The following is a 20104-nucleotide window of genomic DNA, read 5'->3' as shown; positions in this document are numbered from 1 at the left end:
GATTTTTCACTTTTTTTATTGTCCTTAAAATATTTTTCATCTGCAGCTGCTCCCTTCCTACATATGAAACCTATGAGGGTTTGATACCTATGAGGGTATCAAACCAAATACAGCCAAAAGAGAGGTGTGAGTGAGGAGTACTTCCAGGAATAAATATGCATAGCCTATTATATACTGTACATTTTCACTCAGGAATGTATATATAATGTGTGTGTGTACACAAACAATATAGTTCTATTCAATGATAACATTATTTATCACAGAAAATCTGAGTATCCGTGTAATTCATGAAGCCTAATGAAGTGCATAGTTGAGCTGGTATACTACAGTGAGACAAAGGAGATAGAGCAGATTGGCTTTGTAGCCCTTCCCACAAAGCTTTTATCTCTTCCCTCCATTATTTACAACCCCTGAATGTGTTTTGTTAAAATTTGTCTATAGGTTCAGACTAACACACTCATGAAAGCAGAGGGTGAAACAAGGAGGGCAGCGGGCAAGAGAGACAGAGAGAATTAAGGTATTCAGACAATGGTCTGCAGTACTGCAGTGGAAACATATGTGTGTATTGTATAGTGCATTATGGCGGAGTTTTTGTTTGTTATTAAATATGCTCACAACAATAACTAGAACATCTTAGGCTAAGTGAGTGTTGTGATTCTCTGCTGTTACTGGTTGCAGTTAGCACATTAATGTACAAGATTTACTTGATTAATGCAGCATATGTTCATATGCACTAACACATGTTCATTTATTCATATACACTAAATCAATCCAGAACACAGTGAGAATCTGAGAAATCTTTTGTAACAAAATTTTGAATTGAGAAAGTTTCCATATTTTTCAACAGTAAAATGATATTCTTATTTTTACATTAGCATCCATTAATATGCTGCAAGTGTGCCTTCATAAAAGTAGACTTACATGTCTACATGTAAATTTGTCCCTATATTACCACTATTGATATAGATCTTTTAAGTGCAGTTCACATGTGCTGGTGCGTATAGGTTCTGCTGGACTTCCCTCACAGGCATTGTAATAACCCATTCTTAATCATTAGGTGATAATTAAATACCTTGACCAACCATGAGAGAGGCCATTTGGAAGTTGGTAGGCAGATGTTAAGCAAGGCAACAAAGGCCCCCCTCCTACACCTGTGGCTTTAATGTGGATAATTTATGCTGCTTTCCCTCTGTCTCTCTTCCTTCTCTGTGCTCATAGCACTATGTGTGGACTTGTGAGGAAGGTTTAAAGCCTTGAATAATATTTTTAGTAATATTCACCTTCTTATACCTATTTTGATTGTCAGACCCTTGCAGTGATTTTTTACATTAAGTGTCAAAGGATTTATGGCATTGTCGGCCTGCCAGACTGCTTTGAAGTTACAGTGACACCACGTAAGATTTCTAAAATTTATTTCTTGGTTTATTTAGTAAGGACAGAGCACAATAATAAACCTTGCTGTAAATGCACTAGAGCCAGCCAAAGACTATTTTTCATCTGTAGTCTCTGATACATAGTTTAACACTTAATACTTATATACACTATATTATTGTTAAATCCTTTATTTAAACAAGTGGTCTCATTGAGATGGGGAGACCTGTGTACTAAAATAAACACATACAGTTTATACATTGACAGACACACAGAAATTCACAGGCATTAAAAATAGACACACAGATGATACAGACATATGTTATGCTTTTTCACATTTAAGAAAAGCATGCACAAGTGTGATGTATAAATACATAAGTATAACCTTTTAAAATCTTCCAGTGAAATAAGAGAATGTAACTTCATATTTTTTGTAGCTCATTCCATTTCTATGCAGCATTGTGTTTGCTACATTACAGATACTAATTAAAAACATGCAATAGATAAAATGTTAATAGAAATACGCATAAAAAAACAACATTGTGCTACATTATTGGGCACAAACTGAAGCATGCAAAGCAAAAGCAATAAACAGTCTGACAAAGCTACCCACACATAAAGAAACATAAATCACTCTGGCACGATAAAAGCAAGCAGGCAGGTACACAAGGACAGAGTGTCTGATGACAGCAACGAGTGACAGAATTGTAGCGCTGTCAGAGCTGACTGCTAATTAACAATTTCTTTAAATGATTTCTAAATGAATGGCGTCTAGTTCGTGTCCTCGGATAGAGTACCAACACTAACGAAAAGCAAGTTGTACACTCTGCCATGTATTCTATCAGTATTTATTTATTTATTTTCTAACAGTGCATTTTGTCTAAAAATTACAAGAAAAGAGCAGAGTTTTGAGCAGAGATAGGTGATATTTCTCTGTTCATAGTGCTAGTTGTCCATGAAAGTTGAGAGGAGCAGTGAATGGTAAAAGACTAAGAGAGCAGTAACAGATATGCAGTCACACACTCACCACTTCAACAATTAGGCTGTAGGTGCCTGTCTGATGGTCTAACAGCACACGTCAATACCATACCCTCCACCGTTTCTTTTTTGGGGGTGAGTGCGTCATTATGTTGACATCTAGAATGGGCTTCTGTATACATTTCCACTGTGTACAGTATTATAGCACAAAGGATCACAATAGCATCTCTTCAGGACTGGTACATAAAACTAAATAAGGATTTCAGCAAGAGTCACTCACTCCATTCTTTCTTGTTAAACCCTACGGTACCATTGAGAAGGAGGTATTATGGCAAAATTTCAGGATCCAGCCAAGTGCCTCTTCTTTATAGTCAGTCAACAGAGGCTCAATAAAAAGGCTTTGCTGTGTGTCCATGCTGAGAACTGGGAATAAAAAAACGCTTGAAAAATTCTCTTTACCGGTCTTTATAGTTTTTGAAATGATGCGGTCAAAAGAACGCTGCATTGTCCTTTTTTTTTTTCTTTAATTCTGCCATTCGTACACTGTAGTCTCACTAGAGAGAAACAGGGTCAGACACCGATCCATTTTGACTTTGACCATTAAATTTATAGAGTTTATTATGAAACACCTGCTGTCTCACAGTCATTTTTTTTATGTCAAATAAAATATTTCTTCATGATCTGTAGTAGTATCTGTTGTAGGTTTAGACAGCAAATTTAATGCTTTGCTTAAACAATTGCATTAATGCGTCTTGAGTAACATTTTACAGATTAGGTGTCTCAGTAATCAGCTCTCTGAATCAGAGCATAAAGAAACTTTGAATGCTCTAAGTCTATTCTTTGGTCTAACTGAATAGTTCTCTGAGAGGATTAAACTGTCATATTAGATAGATTTGCCTCTGTGGAGAATAATGTAGTGAGTTCCATAACCTTTTGCATCAAGCAGCTGTATATGGCAGCATGAATGAAAAATGCAAATGGCTCCACATTTAGAGACTTTGTTTTTTTTCTTGTTATGCTTGACACAACACATTCAAAATTCACAAGGGTGACAGGGATGAAAAATCTACATCGCTGCATAAAAAGGTTGTATATGAAAATTGAATTTATTGTTGCAGTAAAGTGCATCCAGCAGCGTATTAAACAAATTCTTATGACTAAGCATGGGTTGTTTGATTGATACAGTGACGGTAGCTGACTCCTCAGAACACAGTCAGCTCTTCTCTGTGTTTTTAACTTTCAGATCTTGGACAGCATTGTTAGAAATGACCCTTTGAGTCCTTGCCATCTGCTTCACACAGTATCACACACTCATACATGTCTGGTGTGCCTTTCACGTCAAGGTCCGTGTAATCAATCCAGGTGATCCTTTCCATGACTGACTGTTTGGACAGGACATGAGCCAACAAGGACAAATGTCTCCGTGCCGCAGCTGTCACTATTATTTAAGAGCAAGTCGAGTCAAGTTGGATCGTACTGCAGAGGCAAGTGGATTTATTGGGATTAGTCAGAGGCTTAATGGGACCCCAGGGCTCTTATCATTATTTCACACAGAGCCAACCTTTCCAGGTGGGGTTAAACAAATTATGAAATTAATTTATGAATATTTATGGCCCCCTCAAATGAGGCCCTGCTAATCCGTCAGGACTTTTTTGTGAGAATTGTGTGCATGAGATATTTTGAGCTTGCCACCTGTACAGCTGTTTATCTATCCGTCTTCACAATATCTGAGTGATTAATGCCGTGATTATGTCTTACCTAAGACAGATTTTAGCGTTTATTAGCCATCAAGGTGATTAGAATTTGTCCTCACTCGTCCTCAAGTGAGTCAGGAAGAACAAAACACAAAAATTGAAGCATGTGTTGGTGTGCACAGACACTAACCCACACTTAATTAGAAGGAAGAACATAGAAAGATGAGAAAACTGTTGAGAGGATTGCCTCTTAACGCTGGGTACTGTTTTGGTCTCTCTGTGTGTGTGTGTGTGTGTGTGTGTGTGTGTGTGTGTGTGTGTGCATGCGTGCGTGTGTGTGTTTTTTTTTTTTTTTTTATCAAGAAAATCCAATCCTCTGTATATGCATACCTTCATATCTACCCTATATACATATTCAGTAATCCACATTCAGTGGCTGCACAGAATGACATGCAGTGTGTGTGCAGCCATGAAATTTGCTATGAGTTTCCAGTGATGAGTAATGGGTAGATTGATGTGAATTAGGTCATCACCAAGCTGAGGCAAAGAGCACTGTGCAAATCTATTTTATTATGCTCGGCATGTGATCTTTGTTGTGATTAGGCTGATGCGGCTTGAAGGGAAAATGTGGCATTTTGAAAAACTGTCTCGCTTTCAGTCACAAAGTAATTGTCACATTACACGTAGGGCATGTGTGTATTTGATTAAAATGGCCATGGGTTAATCTTGTGTATCAGAAATTTAGGAATGTGTCTGTCGGGGTAGGCCTCCAAGGTTACCATTGTTCCAGTTATTTTAATGTTACAAACCAATATTTTCACTTCAATTAATTTATAGAAAGCAGTGACCATTAGTTTGAGAGAGGACTCTTAAAGGACCAGTGTGTAGTGGCATGTAGAGGTAAGGTTGCAGATTGATAACCAACTGAACACCCATCCCTTTCCAAGCATGTAGGAGAACCTGCAGTGGCCTTTAACCTAAAAACCAAAATGCAAAAGGCCCTCTCTTGCGCCAGTGTTTGTGTTTGTCCATTCTGGGCTGCTGTAGAAGCATGCAACACGGCGGGCTCCATGGAAGAGCACCGACTCCCTATCCAGATATGAAGGCCTCATTCTAAGCTAATGAAAACACAGTGGGTCATAGTTTCAGGTGATTATACACTAATAAAAACATAATTATGAATATTATATTCAGTTTCTGCCAATGCATTCCCTAAATCCCCCCAGTCTGTTAAGAAAAACTAATGTTTTTGTCCCACAATGTTTGTTGTTTGCTCAACAGAGTGAAACTACACACTGAAATCAAAAGAGGTAGTCTATAATTTCCTTCAGGACTTCTGGTCTTTCAGTCCCTGCCCCTAGCTTAGAATTATCAGGCCTCACCCAGTCTCCAGTCAAAGTCAATCAAGTACAAAGACTTAATCCACACAAGTAGATTGGCCTCTACCCTTAATAACACTAGACAGCAGGTCATAAACATGAACTCTCATGTTTTATTTTGGGACTGATCAAAACTTATTATTGTATCAATAATCAATAGAAGCATTCTTCTAGTAAACTGACCTTTTCCCGTGGCCTTTTCCGATGAATAATTGAAATGCTATGTGACAGCAGCTCTTGGAAGGATTGAATTAGTGCAGAGTAAAATCCGTTTTATCCTGACCACTGTCTCAGAATATATAGATACTTCCATGAAGCCCAGACTTGGCATTTCACTCACTGAGCTGCAGGTCTAAGATATTAAATCACAGGAAGTACCTGTGACTGCATAGGGGGCCAAACACCTCAGCTGGCACTGATCACAGAGCAGCCACAGAGTTAAACTTTGCTCTGTTTTGAGTTGCAGTTTTAGTAATGCTCACGACATGGGTCTAAGGATGGCAATGCCAGTCTGTCAGTCAATCCACCACTTTGGTCCACAGTAATATATATCACAACAATTATTGGATGGATTGCCGTGTTTTGTACAGGTATTCACGGTCCCCAGATGATGAATCCTACTGACTTTGGTGAACCCCTAGCATTTCCTGGGTCCATGAGTGAATCAAAGGGTTGTGGTTATCTCAGACATGTCTGAAATAACAGCAGGACTGATTTTATGGGTATGGACGAAACCAAGTTATGATGATGTAAGTAGTACCTGCTCTGACTCTTGTGGTTTAAGGGAAATCGTTTAATTTTTGTTGTGGATGTTGATTTATCTTGTGAGCCCCTGGAACATGCTACATTTTTCAGAAAGACAGAGGAAATAAACACCGAATGACAGATTTTACTAACAGTGGCTTGTGGAACAAACTATGAACAGATTTGTCTTTAAAAGAGCTATTTGTAAGTTTTGCTATTGCTACATAGCCTGCGTAAACATTAACAGCTGTTTACTTACCACTTTAGAAGAAACGTTGCAAGTTCAACATCAAACTTCATTCCTTTACTCACTAAGAGCTGTTTCACACCAATGTTAACTCTTGTCTCTATCATGTCTTTTCCTCGAATGAAGTTAGCATACTAACCAGCTAGCCCCAGTCCATTTCATCACTTTCCGATAGTGACTCATTGTAGCCTCGAATCTGCCCTGAAGACATAGGGCTGCTCTGAGGATGAAACAATGGCAAGGGACAGTCACCACCACCCACTCCTGGCGAAAAAACCATGTGTGAGGGCAGAGAAAACTTAGAGAGGTGGCTATGGGTATTGTCGGAGTCATTATTTTGTCATTTTGTAGTAAAGAATATGAACAACATTTCATGCGTACGCATATATTTTCAGGAAACAAGTGAGACAAGTGATACACAAACATTTATCACTATCATTTATCATTTAGTCTTCATTTATACCTTAGTGTGCCATCTTTTTATACTATGAGTTCATTTTAAGATGTATGCATTGTTGTGAATAATTACCCCCTTCAACATATAATCAGTCAGGATGGATAATTGTTTTTTATTCTACAGTAGCATGTGTTTCAAAGACGGACACAAAGACACAGAACAGCAGAAAGAGAGGAAAACAAGTTTTCTGTCAAAAAGAATAAAAATGCAAATATAAAACGGCCAAGGCAGAGAAATAAAGAGAGAGAAATGGGCAGACAGAGACAGGCAGGGCGAAGTCAAAAAGGTGATCACCAGACTGGGACAAACCAATAACTGGATAGAGGCAAACAAACAGCCAGCATACATATACTGGTGAAATTTGCTTCTTTTCAGATGTGACTGAGTATTTCTGTGGGGAAATCTCTCAAAACTGCGAGGCCTTTTCCCCGAGCAAATGATAAATAGGAAAACTCAGCAGCTCTGACTGGACTGTGGTCACTGTGCAGCAAAGATCTCACTCTTCATCTTGGCCTGGTTGGAATCTAATGAAATGGCAGCCTGACAGTGTTGGACAGAGGGCGCACTGGTCAGCAGAATAGTGGCATATTTCAAATACTGGACATCACTGAGGATAATTAAGTCTGTGTTTACTTCTAATCAACATATGTGAGTAGTGGCAAAGCTACAGCATGCTGACCTGTTCACTCAGTCGTCTCTGTGGTGGTCGCAAAGTGGAAACATTACTGTTGATTAAAAGGCAGTTTCTCTATTAATTTTGACATAAATAGTGCTTTTTTAGTGGTTGAAAGGATTCAAAAGTTTTAGTTTTGATTATTTGTTGTACCTTGAACCACATTCACAAAGATTTTTTGTCTGATGGTGGCCTTATAATAAGTCTGAATTGTCTTTTCATTTCACTTCATTCACACAGCTTTCTATTATGTTTATCTTAGTTGATTTCTTGTTGGGATGGAGAGGGTACTTTGTTTTGATTTGCTCTAACTAATCAGTAGTGAGTAATTTATCCATCCCACCAACGTCATATTCAGTTGACACATGGATCAAAGAAATATGACAATTCAGAAGGTAGATATACTTGAACAGCTGTGTCAATTTCATAAACACTTGTCGGCATATTTCTGTTGCTATTTTTCATGAATGCAGTGAGAAGATAACGTCCCCATTCTTAATCCTGCCTACCAAACTCTGAATGACTTTTTCTTCAATTTGTGGAAACAGCACAACACCAGAGGCTATTTGAATTTCTGATCAAATTTGAGATGAAGGCGGGAATTTAAAGGTTTAGAACCAGGCTCGTATTTTCCCAAAGTAGTGACTACATGTCTGGAAGTGCTGGAGGTCAGTGTCTCTTCAAAAACAACTATTTTACAGAAAACACAGCGAATACAAAGTCACACCCACCACAGGTAACAAAAAACACTAGTGAATGTCTTTCAGATTTCCATTAATGGGCCTTAGTTGTTAATGGACTGAAGCAGTGTAAAGCCACAGAAGGTGGCAGCAATTGGACCCCATTAAAAGAGCACTATACTTCCTCTGAGGACACACAAAGAGTGGAAGAAACAACTTCCTCCACGGACAACTCTAGATACCTGTTGAAAGTGTCATGCAAAATGATTTATTGTCTTGCGCCCACACTCTATTACACTGTTTGTATAAAGCACTCAGCATATGGTGTCTCCACGCAGCTGCTGCTGTAGGGAATATTTAGCTGAAGAATTAATTTCACACTTTGGTTCAACTTCCCGTGACAGGCCTGAGAGCTTCTTTTGTACCCGGGTGTAAAAGATTTTAAAAGGCAACCATTGAATGGCTGCAATGTTTTTTTGTTGTTGTTTTTTTTCTTTTTGTAAATTGATCATGTATGAGATGTAATGAGGTCCCTGTTCAGAGCCAATCAATTGGAAGCCAACTGCTCTGTGTTTAGTGTGTCCTTATCCCCCTACACCTTGTTATGTTTTCCTCCTACTAAAGCTTGGTGTCTCTGGGTAATTTATTACACACTGTGTCTCTTTCAAACCCCAAGCTGTTCCGCAAACATACTTTATTATACATGATCATGTCTTCAATTGGTCACCATAATTTGTTGTTTCCCAAGATGGATTTGATAGGGGACCATGAATTAATCAGTTGTCATTCATTCCATTGTCCATAAATCACATGCACGAATCAGATATCACTGATTGGATTTTGAATAATCTAGAGGGTTTGGCTGGTACTTTCAATGTTATCCTGATTGATTTAATGGCATTAAAGATTTCCTTTTTAACAAGTTAAAGATACCTTGTGGAATATTTGACCCCTTAGTAATGAGGGTTAGGGTTAGGGTTAGGTCCTGCATATTTTTTAAATGGTGTATTACATACACAAGGGTTATGTGACACATATTTCTGTCAAGTACAGGGTGTAATACCTGTCAACATCTGATGGAAGTAATGACATGTAAAAGGTTTTATTTATTTGCCAACAAAGGAGATGAAGACAACTGCTAGCTGGCAGGTTCCAAAACAGAAAAAAGGCTGTGCAAATGTTTGGAAATGAGGTTAGCAATAAACTCACCATGTTTGTTAAGCCTCATGCATAAGCACAATGTCTTTTAGTGGTAATGAAAACAAAACTTACAATCAAAACTTGAAATGTGGCTCAAAAGGAAATGAGCAACAGAGTACCAAAACTTGAAAATTCGGTATATTAGCTGCTGCAAAACCTAGTTTTGCCTTTTTGATTAAATCCCACAAAGTGGAACTACATGTCACTGTTAGTCTGTGTTGCTACTTTGTGATTTCTTTGCATAGTACCTTTTCACTTCTGTTCTAAAGCTCTGATTGGCACAGATGTTACAAACATAAAATGAATTAAACCTCCATCACACTTTTTCCTCTCTTTTTCCCTCCTCAGTAGTTCATGAGAAATGATCACTTGTGTGATGCTGCAAAGCGTCATATAGACAGGCCAGTAATGAGGATATGATTCCACAGTGCACCACCTGGGCTGGGGTTCGGATTAGAGAAGAGGAGAGGAGAGGAGAGGAGAGGAGAAGATAAAATTAACGGTGTTTGTGGGATCATGCTTCCATAGTCTCCAGGCCCTGTCTGGACCCACAGGCAACAGAAGCAGCATCTGCTCTGGGCTACAAGAGATGGAGGGCGCAGCTAGATTTTTCTGCATCATCTATTTGCTACTGTAGGGATTATGAGATATGCACATGCTATTTGCTGTATGCTTGAAGAAGTACGTCACCAATTAGCAGTGACTTGCCACTGAACAAAATATCTTATTTCGCTTTGTATACATCTAGGTATCGTTAATTTATACCTTTGTTTTAGTTTCACTGTGATAAACAGTTCAAGAGGTGAAATATGCACATATAATGAGTGAGCAAACAGTGGAAATACTGTAATGACTCCTGTCTACGGGGAGTCAATCAGTCAACAAATCCTGAGCCTGGCATAAGCAGCAATAGAGGAATTAATCACCAGGAATAAAGTAAGGTCTACATTTCCGTTTTTCATTTGTCAAAATGACACAAAGAAAACAAGACTGGCTGTGTTGATTAAGAGCACTGTTTCTGACACCTAATAAGTCTGAGATCTGATAGATGGTCCAGAGAGAGACAGGGCAAGAAGAGACAATGTTTCCAGCTGTGTGTAGAGTGTTGTTTTGTCTTAAGCTCCAGACTGCCCTGAGGACCTACTAACAGCCATAAAAGCCATGTATGTGGATGTGACATGGAAAAATGTCATCCTCCTTCATTTTCCTCTCACTTCTCCTGCTGCTTTTCACTGTCAGTTCTCTGACATGATGACACATACTGTATGGCAGCGATATAAAAACACGTCTCCTGTGCTGTTTACAGCACCTGTTGTCTTGTTCTTTTTAGTTGTATTTTATAATCTGCCCTGCAGCTTGACATGGCAGCCCCCCCACCCCCTCACCTCCCTCACCTCCCTCACCCCAACTGAAGCTGATTTATGAGTCAATTTGTTCCTTCTCTTGTCAATAATGCATTCTTGGAAGGCACACATCTCATTACTAGGGATGAAGAATAGCATTTTAATTTGTTTTGAACGTGTAATTAAGTCTCATAAATAGCTCAATCTTGCCATACATTATGGAAATGTAATATGCAACAGCTATCTGTATAATCATCCGTACTATATCTGATTAGAATTATGTTAAGCTTATTTTGGTTACTTGCTGGATATGTATTATTAACAGTCTGTAACCACAGTGAGAATGAATAAACATAGACTTTGATTGGAACTTTTAAAAGTTTTGTATGCCCTCAAGACATACAATTTACCCCACACAACCACATAGTCCTTAAAACATGTTTTCAAGCAAAGAATTTAACATGAACAGATGTGAGTGTGATAATCTATAAAGTTAACTTTTTTTTTAAATTTATTTATATTTTTCTCAGACTTACATTATAGTAACAGATATGTCTCCTCGCCTTGCCTCAACCACCACAGATACACAAAATGTGTATCTGATTGTGTGTGTGTGTGTGTGTGTGTGTGTGTGTTCTGTATCTCTATGTGTTAACAGAATGTGACAGAAAGATGAGCAAGACATTATTTCTGATGTAGTTTTCTGAAAAAATTGCTTTTTCTCTAAGGAAATTTACACTGTAAACTTTGAATGTGCTGGACCTTTTGCAAGAGGGGTTTTCCATTATATCTCCCTCAGTTCAAATACACCTCTGTATGTGCTACTTATATATAAGTATTATAAATATAAATTCCTCCAACCCCCCAAATATCAGTCGATAGCTTCTTTTGGTATTAATGTTTCGTGTTCATTCACATTGTTACATAATTCTAAAGAATTTATGACAACATGTCCCAAATGTAGGCTACTGGCATTCATACTGCATATGTGTGTACAGGAGTGCAGCAACCCCATAGGAACTGACAGTGTTTCACAACCTTTTACAAACTATTTATTTATTTATTTTAACAGTCACTTCATTATTCCCATTCAGAAGCAAGACTTACCTGACTTTGCTTGTTCTTCTTGAGTTGGGACATTAACTTTTAACTGTCATGTGACAGAGAGGAGAGAGAGAGAGAGAGAGAGAGAGAGAGAGAGAGAGAGCAAGAGAGAGAGAGAGAAAGTGAACAGTGATCCTAAGCAGGCTAAAGTGATTTTGCTGCTCTTTAAAACTCATGCGCTATGGTACTGTTGTACTACTTTGGGAAAAAGAGAGACCTTGTAAGTGCACCTTTGGTTACAGACCTCACACAAAGCTCCTTGCTCATTTGGCTGATCAGCATGCCCTCACCCACTTCTGCAGTTTCCTCTCCCAGGGTGGCTGGCTTCCACAGTGTTGAGCTTCACAAGGGCCAAGAGATTTTGCGCTTACCCAGACTGGCAGTTAAAGCATCTGGGTGGGTAATTAGGGAACTGGTTGCAGGTGTGTTCTCATAAAGTAAAACATTTCAATGGGAACAACTTTCCCTTTTAATATCTGGGCTAAACATGGGCCATGTCGCTGTCCCTGGTGCTGAACACCTTAACCTCTATGCAATCAGCACCATGGTCAGCTCCAGTTAAACTATAGAGTTGTGTTTACTACATTATGTATCTCCTGTATTTGGATTATGTAGACGTTTGCACACACAAATTCCTTCCTAACTTGTATGTACACAAACTAAAAACATTTTGGGCTGAATGAATGTTCCAAATTATTTGTAGGGGTTATGTGTGAAAAGGGTATTTACCTTTTAGGATGCTTATAAACTTTGCAATGAAGTGATTCATTGTGAGCATGATTAGATAACTGTGTCACTCAGTGTGACTCACTTAAAATCACAGCATGAGCAACTCTGTGCTACACATGCTGATGTGTTACACCATGTGAGCCGGTGCAGCACATCAGCATGTGTAGGTGCACACTTTTCAGCTTGTGTTTGCATGCTGAGTGTTATTCTGTTTCCATGGGAACAGCATCGCTGAAGTTTTTGACATTTCAATCTTGCCACTACTAATTTCGGAAGCATGCGTGGAGATGCTTGCATTTACACAGCATCAGCACACACATTCAGCAACTGCACAAAATAGTCCGAAAGTTAGATCAGTTTCAACTTTTATAAGATTGAGCCACATCGCCATCATTTAGCAACTAATGAACCAGATATTAGAGCAAAATGTAACTAAAAGGAGAGTAAATACTGGACTTGTATTCATGAAGTAGCTACAAATGAATGCTTATATTACCATGTATCTGTTGGACATATATACAGTTTGCTAGTGAGTTCACAATATCAAGATAAAACTGAAGGCTGCTGTGGATGCATTGAAGCAGCAAAGCATCACTATTGGTTACCGTCCTCAGATCCCCTTGCTTGACTGCATACTGCTACTTGCTAGTTCCTACGAATGAATGGAAAGCTGGCTCAAGGCGGTACAAGAAAAATGATGGTTGTCAGCTGATTAAAAGGCCTGACTTGGAGTCACAGTGCACAACAGAGGGAACCTCCACGCAGTTTCCACATACACAGAAAAACATGACTCTCCTGGAACCCTGCTGATGGAGGGGCACTATGCCATCCGTGATAAATCAACAGGGCATCAAATACCAGCCCTGTCAAACATCAAAACCATTTGGTTTTCAACTAGCCCCCTCCACTATTCCATAGCATCTTTTTAATGAGTTTCTGTAAAAGACACAGTTGCAACAAGCACATTGTAATGCACCATCTCTTTACTACTAATACCTCTACATTACAAGCTTTGGGATGAATGTGAAACTTAATTGTGAGAACAAAATCTGTGGTGTGCGCTCCCCTGGTCTGTGCAATTGAGGGATCTAGACATCTCATCATCTTATGTGTGCAGAATGGAAAGATGACTTTGTTTTTCATTCAAGTGTGCAAAAAAATTGAGGTTGAGAGTGAACGAGCAGCTGAAAGCAATTATTCATTGTGTGTGCAATCGTCTTTGCTAACAAAGTAACAAAGACATGGAGGCCCAGGGAAATGTGTGTAGCATGGGTTGTCTGCTTTGTAGAGGGAATTGGGGGTGGGGGGTGGGGTGGGGGGGTATTAAGCCATGATGATGTGTTGTTTTGTAGTTTCCAGCTGTTCTGCTTTCCCAGTAAGTCCATGCTGATTATAGCTGCTTGTCAGTGTCTGAACATGTCTTTACATATCTGACAGTACAAGAACAATGCAAGTTTTCTACTGGCATAATCAAATATTTATAAATTGAAGCCTGAGATGGTTCAAAAACTGGGTCAGAGTGGCTCTCTCAGAAAAAGAACCTATCCTATATCATCAGTTATATCAGTGTGACTGACTGATTCAGCCACACTGGTTCTGATTGGCTGGTTGGTGTGAATTAAGATGAAATAGCAGGATAGCTTACACTTTACTCAACACAATCATCAATGACATCTCAATGGCTTCTAGTTTTGTTTACCAAGTTGAACAAACAACTCCCTCATATAGTATCGACAAAAACAGCACATAGTTTCACACAAAGGTATTATTGCAATAAATTCCATTGGGTTGTATCTAATAGTTTACCTCATAGTTCTAGAGAACTGAAGACAGATGGCAAGTGATATTATGTATAGGTATATACAGTGAACAACAAAACAGAGTACACACCTGTGCAATATCACTAAAATTTTACAATAATTGTATTATTTTTAAGTTGAAGTGGGGGATTATTTGACCTTGAACAATGGAGGAACCAGATTGTGAGAAAGATCTCGAAAAATCTTGCTTCTGACTTGGCACATGGATTATTTGTGGAAACTGGCATTTCAGTGGCAGATCAAACAGTGCAAAGGACACTGCATGAAGTCAACCTCTACGGATGACCCCGGTCCTGCCTTCTGATTGTTACCACCCCGTGTCCTTAGACTTTTCTCCCTGTCCACCCATTTGCACACCTGGTTGCCACTTATCATCAGCCCTCAAATCACCTAAGCTTCCCTGCCCCCACACACACAGTTCCCAATTTCTCTGCCAGTACTTATACCAGTCCTTTGTCCCCACTCAGTCTCAGATCATCCGTTTTTGAGCCAGCCTATCTTCTCATCTTCCTGGTTATCCTCCATCTACCTGTAAACCTGGTTTTCTTGATTAAAGTGCTTCACTTCATCAGTCTGCCAAGTATCATCCCTCTGCCTGTGCTGCCTCCATCAGCTAATTTATGAATTTTGGTATACCTTCATATACTTGCATGTTTTCCAAACTACTGTAGCTGTCCCAAGTCTTTATAGCATATCTGGTCATACTTTACTGGAGCGTGGTTTCTATGGGAATGCAGCTGTCGAGGCTTCCAGCATACGGAAAAGTGCAGTGTTTCATCTAAGCTTGGTTAGAAAAATGATCAGGCTGTCTACCTGATGGTCTGGTTGCTCTCATTGCCAGCCTCCATTGCATCAGGTTCTCATCTTATGCTCCCTTGTATTCCCCTAGTGATCCAGTTGTCTGTTCTTGCTTGCCACCCTGCCTGTCTTCTCATCTGCCTGGTTTTCCACCATCTGCCTATAAGCCTGGTTTTCTTAAGTACATCACCCTGCTTTTAGATCCTTCCTCTGTCTGCACTGCCTCCATTAGCTAATTGTGATACACAGACTGTACAGTGCAGACCGTGAAACATGGAGATGGAAGTGTGCTGATATGAGGCTGTATGAGTGCAAAAGATGTAGGGGAGTTTACATTTATAGATGACACTATGAATGGAAGTTTTTGACTCTCAGTCTCAAGAGGCTTGGCAGGAGAGGACCTTTCCAACACGACAATGATCCAAAGCATGCTACAAAAATCACACAAGAACTATGACCTGACCCAATGTGTCCCCTGACTTGAATCCAATAGAACACCTTTGTATTTTAAATGGAAGATGGATTAATAAAAGCCTTGCAGCAAAGAGCAGCTGAAAAGAATCAATGAAGAATGGCACAATGTCTCTCCACAGATTCGTGGAAGATGGGTATCATCCATGCCCAGGAGGCTCTAATGTGTAAAATATTCAAAATATAATATTAATTACATTTAGACTATTTTGTATGTCTGACATTTGCCGATGGTTCCTAAATATGAAATGTTCATATTATTTAGGCAAACATTTATTTTCATTGATCAAATTATTTTTTTTGGGCTTTGGCTAAAATACAAATAAAATTGTATTAATTGAACAGGATTTATAAGTACTTAACATTTTAGTGATATTGATCAGGGCCAGGGGTATAATCAAATTTGTTGTACGCTGTAAATTAAATCTCTTACCTTTTCCAGACTTTTTAGGAGCGGAGTGGGAATACCAGTGAGTGTATCTGCTGTGTCAAAGATAACGTTTGGGCATCGAGAAAATTATGAGATGCAATAAATGGAACACAAATGCTGTACTCTATGTAAGACAAATAGAAAAGGAATCCAGGTGTCAATTCAGTGTCCAAATGAAAGTCGTATGATATGAGTTCAAAAAAGGTTGATGATGACTTTTTCATGTTCTGTTTCTTTCAATCTTTCAAGTTACTAACTTTAGAAAAATGTACCTTCCTTCTTAAATGATAGCTGAACCTACAGCTCATACTAGGAGTCAAGCCCTTGATTTCCATAGAATTTCTCAAGAGCCACTTCCTTGCTCTGTTTCACAGGAAAAACCCCTTCATTAGGATACAGATGCACCCAGCCGTGCTTTTTTCAAATGGATGCTCACAGACACATTTCTAAATATTCATGTCACTGCCAGCCTCATATAAACCAACACTGCTGACTCTATGCTCTGCGCTACCTTTAAACCCCTTAACCCTCACTGCACAACTTCTAAATCCCATAACCCCTGCCAATCTATACTTGATGTTAAAATGTAAACAGACAATCCCCCCACTACCACTGTGATTTGAATAGAAGGGGACAAGACAGGCATAAGTGAGAGACAGCTGGAGAGCAGCACCTACTGGGCTCACCTCCTTAGGAAGCCAGATGACAAAATAAGCATCTTATTTATGACTACATGGTATTAACGAACTCCCTCGGTGACAAGGGCTGGTGGCAGCCCCGAGTGAGATGGCTCAGAGTCTGACGTTTACCCCAGAGAGCTGCAATTACAGTCAGTTTTTGGAATTAAGTACAGTTAAGACTAGTAGGGGGTAAACTTACTGGGGTTTAATATTCAGAAGCTGCACTGTTACTTAGTCATGAAGTGAGCAAACTTGAATATCACCATTACTTAATAATTCACTGATGATACAATGGACAGTCTATGAGTTATAATCAAAAAAAAAAAAAAAAAAGCTTATGCTTTTTTCAAAATTTGAACACTGTCTATACATCCATCGTTATGTCAACTGAACAAACTCCATCTCTTGCTGAGGGTCATGAGATGTTGAGGAAATCCCAAGGTGGACCTGGAACATCAAAAACACAAAGCCTGAAGCACTGCATTACAATGAGGTCTCACAGGAAGAGATAACTTCAAGTGCTACTCAAGTAAATCCATAATAACCTCTGAAAACAGAATTTTTAAAAAAATGGGTAACTGGTTCCAATTGGGTTACAGGCTGTCCACACCATTAATCAATACAGTTGTGTATGCAGGCCATGTTAGCAAAACATGGAGCAAAGGGTTCATTCAAACAGAGCAGTGATGTCACATTTACTTTGGCCAACTGGCACGAGCTGCTTCATTCAGGTTTTCCAATCATTAGCTCATTCACATGCTCATGTTTGACTACCAGCTGACTACTAACATCCAATTAAACTCATATAGTAATACAGCACAGCCATTGCATCCTGAAACTCACTATCATTCAACTAATATGCTCATGCCAATGCTGTTTGCTGCTGCCAACACCCTAATCTCCTCCTTATGTGCAAAGTTTTTGGAATTTGGTTGATTCAACTAAGATTTCATGTTGATTTAAGTTTTGGAATGTAGTGGTGAGGTTTCAGATCGCTCACCAAATGAATAGCCTTACCCTCTCATCTCCCTTTCCAAGCTTGTAGGAAAAGCTATGGTGGTGGCCTTCAGGTATTGTAAAAGTGTGAAAGGCCCCCACTAGAGCCATTGGTTTGTCCATTCTGGGCTACTGTAGAAACATGGCAGTGCAACATGGTGGGCTCTGTGGAAGAGAACCTACTCCCTGCACAGATATGGGCTCATTTTAAGCTAACCAGAACTCAATTTTCTGCCAATATACCCCCCTAAATCCTACACACTGGTCCTTTAACAAGGTGGGATTAGTTCTCCCAGTAGAATCAATGTTGCTACTTGTACACATCCTTCAAAGAGCAGCAGAGCCTTTTCCATCATATCTGATTTGCCCTAAATGGTTGATTCCTTGACTTTAGTGACTAAGCCATCTGTGTTTCTAAATCCTGATGTTTTCACTTTTATAAGTTAACATGAAACTCAAAGCAAGGCAGGAACTGTTCCCCAAGAGCTCTGCTATTGTCTGGAGATGGGCATAATCATACAATAACTGACACCACCAATAAGTAGTTGATAGGACTGGAGCAGCCTTTGCCAGCACTTTTTTTCAACCCATGTTGAATTTGTTGTGCTGAACGTGCTGTTCAGCATTGCTCAAATTGCAAGGTCTTTGTTTTGTTGTCATAAGCTGTTTTATATGGTACAGGATGTTTGTATACAGGTTGGCACAGGTTTAGGTTTCCTTCAAACAGTATGTCTGTTAAGTCAGGAAATAAGAGACTCATGTCAAATACTGTTGAGACTCGTAGTCCAATTATGGTGTCAGCCTTGATTTTTATTAAAACGTTGAGTCCTTTCTTTTTCTTTTGCAGTCTATTCAAAAGTTACAGTATTTGATGTTTACAAGGCGGACATCACATGCCTTATTCTCTCTCTGTTGCTCACAAAAACATCTCTTTGTATATAGTGTCAACTTTTTGACCTCTCCCTTCTTTGGTTCTCTAACTGGACCATTGAATACATAGCTAGAAATACTTGACTCCAAAAGAGCATTCCAGCTGTCATCTGTCAATTGCCTGCAAGTCAGCTGTGGGTTGGATCCAGTAGTATTGATGTCCTTCCCTCCCACAGCGGATGTAAGCGTATTAGCTTGAAAACTGCAACAGCATCAACATTCAAACATGGTTAGCTTGCTTTCTGGAGGATTTCAAAAAGGATTCGATGGCCACTCTGAGCAGTGAAAGTCAATATTTGTACTTAAGGAGCCACGATAGCTTCAATTTTAACTTTCAAAATGAGACAGCATGTATCTCATTAAAACACAGACCACAAACCTTTTCCCTCAGTAAAGAACTCGGACGGTAACAGTGTGTCTTGCCTACTAAATGCAAACTGTAGTGTATGAAGCATCTACATTCTTCTGTTGTTTCAGTCATGTTTTCATCTGTTTAAATATGTGAGCCATTGTTTTCCTTGCCCCTGCCATCTAAACGCCCTCAAATTAAGCTGTCTGCTCAGCCTACAATCTTGTCAGCCTTTTAGCCAGATGCACCGGTCTGCTTTGTTTTTAGCAATTGTTAATATCAACTGAGTCTCTCAGCAACAGTCATGAGCACATGGTTATACGTTTAAAATTACTGGCTTACTTGCGCATTACTTACCTTTACACAAAAGCCTGTCTGCAGCTCATAGTAGTAGTTATGCTTCTCTTAGTTTATCTGTTGTATTGTTGAAGTCAGCGCTAGATAATGGATAAAACCTGTAATCTCCATGAAAGTAGCCTGTAGTCTGTCAAACAAAAGTAGGAAGTCAAAAATTAAAGTGATCGTAATGGATGTTTCCGGATAAACATATTCACAGCAAAATCATAGGTTGTGAAACACCAAGAAATGCTGACATAGATAAGATTTTACATACAAAACTAAAACAATAAAAAAGGGATTTCAAATTCGTTTTGTTTACTTTGTGACTACCTTGCGACAGCCCGTCAACAGACATCTGGAGCAGTAAGAGGTGGTAAGGTAATATTACAAATGGGAAAACAAACTGCAAAGTCTGGTCACTTTATAGTGCCTTAGTTCTTGCTCAAAGTGCACATTGACTGACATTGTTGCAATCAATGTCAGTGAAGGATGGGAGAGGACAAATGCTGCGCTTTCGAAGATGGACAGCTACTGAAACAAACCTGACCAAACAAACAATTCTCCATCTCAGGCAGCAGAGACACCTCTCGGGAGAGTTATTCAAAGGCTGTGTGCAGGATGTGGGAGTAGCCTATCTGACTGATGTATTGTTTTGGAGCAGTTACTGAGGCACATCTAATTTTTGATATTTG

Source organism: Seriola dumerili, unplaced genomic scaffold (assembly GCF_002260705.1).
Source record: "Seriola dumerili isolate Sdu_G_001 unplaced genomic scaffold, Sdu_1.0 BDQW01000365.1, whole genome shotgun sequence".
Taxonomy (NCBI): domain Eukaryota; kingdom Metazoa; phylum Chordata; class Actinopteri; order Carangiformes; family Carangidae; genus Seriola; species Seriola dumerili.
Note: the sequence above shows the minus strand (reverse complement) of the source record.